The following is a 3557-nucleotide window of genomic DNA, read 5'->3' on the forward strand; positions in this document are numbered from 1 at the left end:
CAAGCATTGAGGGTAGGACTGGAATGCATCTTGTGAAAAACCCAGGAGATAGGGCATTCCAGATGCAGATTAAATAATTACTCAAATTTCATCTGAAAAGTTTCAAATTAATGAATGAGATTAAGGGTTGTTGATGAGGTATAGCTAAATTGAATTGTAGCAACATCATAGTAACGTGTTACATTTCCTTAGCCTTTCAAAGTTTACAAAATACTGTCAGAACAAAGACTCTTGAATATACCAGTATGATACAAATTTTAACATTTGTATTTAATATTTAGTTCCTTTGGAATTTTTACCATAATAAGAAAGAAAAGATGGTAAAAGCTCTGGGGTTGTGCAAACTGTAGAAAATTTCATGGATCAAATAATCTCAAATCCTTATCTGAGCAGGACATGCTGATTAAGGCAATTTGAAATTAATATTTAAAATTCCAGATCCTCTCTACCTGCATGAAAGTGACTATTCTGGCTCCCACTGTCTAATGGGCAAGCATTTTCTATTGTATCTTTCCCCTCAGGGTTCTCTGGTACTCTGATGGCGGTTTTGAGGGTATCTAGTTCCTCAGTGACTGATTTGTCTTCCCCCAATTTCAGAGCTCCCCTTCATTCCAGTTCCATGTAACCATTTACTTTTTATTAGTCATATTACTTTTTATAAAGGAATGTTTACTTCAAAGGTACTGTTAGAATAAACCTACTCTGCCCCTATAATACCTGAGGAGTAGGGCATAGGCTCAAATGGGCTTGAGTCACAGCACTCTGGCTTCTCAAGAATTCCATGCTGAGGTGGCAGCTACATTTGTCTGTGATCAGTGGCTCAAGCTGTTAAGTCTGAGACTCTATGACTTGTGCCTGAAACTGAAAAAAGAGAGAGAGAGAGAGAGAGAGAGAGAGAGAGAGAGAGAGAGAGAGAGTCAGTGAGAAATGAAACAGACCAAAATCACAGGCATTATTCTTAAGGCAATAGGGACAAAAAGGTGTGGGAGAAGGCTTACCTTCTCCTCACCCATTTCAATGTATGGTCCCGAAACTCAGGGTAAAAAGAAACTTCATTCCTAGACACTATGAGAGAGAGAGAGAGAGAGAGAGAGAGAGAGAGAGAGAGAGAGAGAGAGAGAGAGAGAGAGAGAGAGAGAGAGAGAGACTGCCCAAGCCTAATAATTTTATTTATGCAGCCCATTCTACCTATGTAGTCAATGGGAAGTGACTGTTCCCACCACATGGTAGAAGAACCAGAATGTCTTATCCTGGAACTAGATCTCCGCCATTTTCCACATGGGTGATTTGAGTATGCCCAACAAATATGTGTTACTTTCTTATGAGTAGGAACCAGAAGATCAAGTATCAGAGAAGCTCAGGTTCAAGCCCCTGCCCTGCCACTTTTTACTGCAGGGGACAAGGGTGACAGGTTTTCACCCCACAGCCAGAGTGGCAGGGAAATGGGAGCATGACTGAGCACTGAGCAAACAGGTCTGGGGCCCAGGGGAAGGCCTTCGGCTATGGCGTCTTTGGGGAGGGGCATGGCCCACATGCAGGAAGCAGAGAGCATTGATGAGATTTACAAGTAGGATCGGAAGCAGCAGCAGGAAATCCTGGTGGCCAAGACCTGGACTAAGGATTGCCATTACTTTGAGTACTGCAAGACCTCAGCCTTAGCCCTACTCAAACTGGTGATGCATGCTAGATCAGGAGGCAACTTGGAAGTTTGTGAAAGTGGATGGTGAAACCATGATCATTAAGGACAGTTTTGCTTTACTGGTAGAGGGCACAGAAACTCGAGTTAATGCCCAAGCTGCTGCATATGAATATATGGCAGCATATATAGAAAATGCAAAACAGGTGGGTCGACTAGAAAATGCAGTTGGCTGGTATCACAGCCACCCTGGCTATGGTTGTGGGCTCTCTGGGATTGATGTTAGCACCTAAATGTTCCATCAGCAGTTTCAAGAACCATTTGTAGCAGTAGTTATTGATCCAACAAGAACAGTATCTGCAGGAAAAGTGAATCTTGATGCCTTTAGGACCTACCCAAAGGGCTATAAACCACTAGACAAAGGTCCCTCTGAGTACCAGACTATTCCACTTAATAAGATAGAAGGCTTTGGAGTACATTACAAACAGTACTAAGCTTTAGAAGTCTCTTACTTTAAATCATCTTTGGATTGCAAATTGCTTGAACTTCTGTGGAACAAATATTGGGTAAATACTCTGAGTTCTTCCGGATTACTTAGGAATGCAGACTATACCACTGGACAAGTCTTTGGTTTATCTGAAAAACTAGAACAGTCAGAAGCTTAGCTTGGATGAGGAAGTTTCACATTGGGTTTAGAAACCTATGACCAAAAATCAGAAGACAAACTTGCTAAAGCAACAAGAGACAGCTGTAAGACCACCATAGAAGGTATCCATGGATTGATATCTCAGGCTATTAAGGATAAACTTTTCAACCAAATTAATATTTCTTAAAGAATGCCATCAAGTACTTACTCATTTATGCTTTCTTAAAGGTATTTCCTTTGTTTGACAGCTAGTATGAGAAAAATACTCAAGTTAACACTTTAAAATTGGTCATCAAAAGTCTGATTTGCTGAACAAAGTTCTTTGAAATTCTATTAGTTGTATTAAAAATGTTCCAGAAGATTGTTTTGGAAAATTTTAGAAGAAACTAAAGAATTGTCACTTAGCTTTTAGTTATTTATACTGATCATTGAGCTATAATAAAAATTTCTTTAAAATGAAAAAAATGAAGACCTAAACTAAACAAATTCTAAGGTTTCTAATACTTCTAAAGTTTATTTTTCTGTGATCCTTAGTTGCCTGTAAACTAATATTCCTGCTTTGTTTCTTTTTTTTTTTCTTAACAAAAGATGTCTCATGAATTATTCGATCAGGAAGCTCTTACTTTTGTTGGTACCTTTAAAGAAAGACTTCACAAAAGTTACACATATGCTGATACTACATACATATTTGACTAGATATTAGAGTTTATACTACATATATACATATATAGCATACTATATTTATGTATATTTATACTAGATACTAGAATTTTCTGTTTTCTTTCCATCTTTCCTTCTTTTCTTCTTTTCCTCTACCTCTTTCCTTCCTTCTTTTTCTTCCCTCCATTACTCCCTTTGTTCCTGCTATTCTCCCTTTCCTACCTCCCCATGCCCTCCCTCTTAAATTCACCAAAAACAAAAATTTACAATACTAGATTGGATTAAGAATGGGGGAGGGGATAAAATAGAGTCCAGATAATGGAGAATGGGAAAAATAACAATAATAAAGATGATGAAAATGATAATGATGTGTACAATAGGGAATCAAAATGTGATTGAGAAAATGTTTTGCACTAAATTATATGCTAGTGAGACTGACAAAAGCTAAAATACATATATGTATAATATATATATATATATATATATATATATCACATATATATATGCACAACAGCACACATTCCATTAAAATAAAATATTCAATCATAGCATTCTTCTGAAGTCCTTTACCCTCCCCATTCTACCATAGAATTTCCCAGTTTTGTAGCCACTACT

At 37.6% G+C, this 3557-nt stretch overlaps 1 pseudogene; it reads left to right on the top strand.

Annotated features, from left to right (window-relative positions):
* The first annotated feature begins 1523 nt into the window (after window positions 1-1523).
* On the top strand, window positions 1524-2549 carry LOC110194916 (COP9 signalosome complex subunit 5 pseudogene; annotated as a pseudogene).
* The last annotated feature ends 1008 nt before the right edge of the window (window positions 2550-3557 follow it).

The sequence above is a fragment of the Phascolarctos cinereus genome, unplaced genomic scaffold, assembly GCF_003287225.1.
Source record: "Phascolarctos cinereus isolate Bilbo 61053 unplaced genomic scaffold, phaCin_HiC Scaffold_9;HRSCAF=440, whole genome shotgun sequence".
Taxonomy (NCBI): domain Eukaryota; kingdom Metazoa; phylum Chordata; class Mammalia; order Diprotodontia; family Phascolarctidae; genus Phascolarctos; species Phascolarctos cinereus.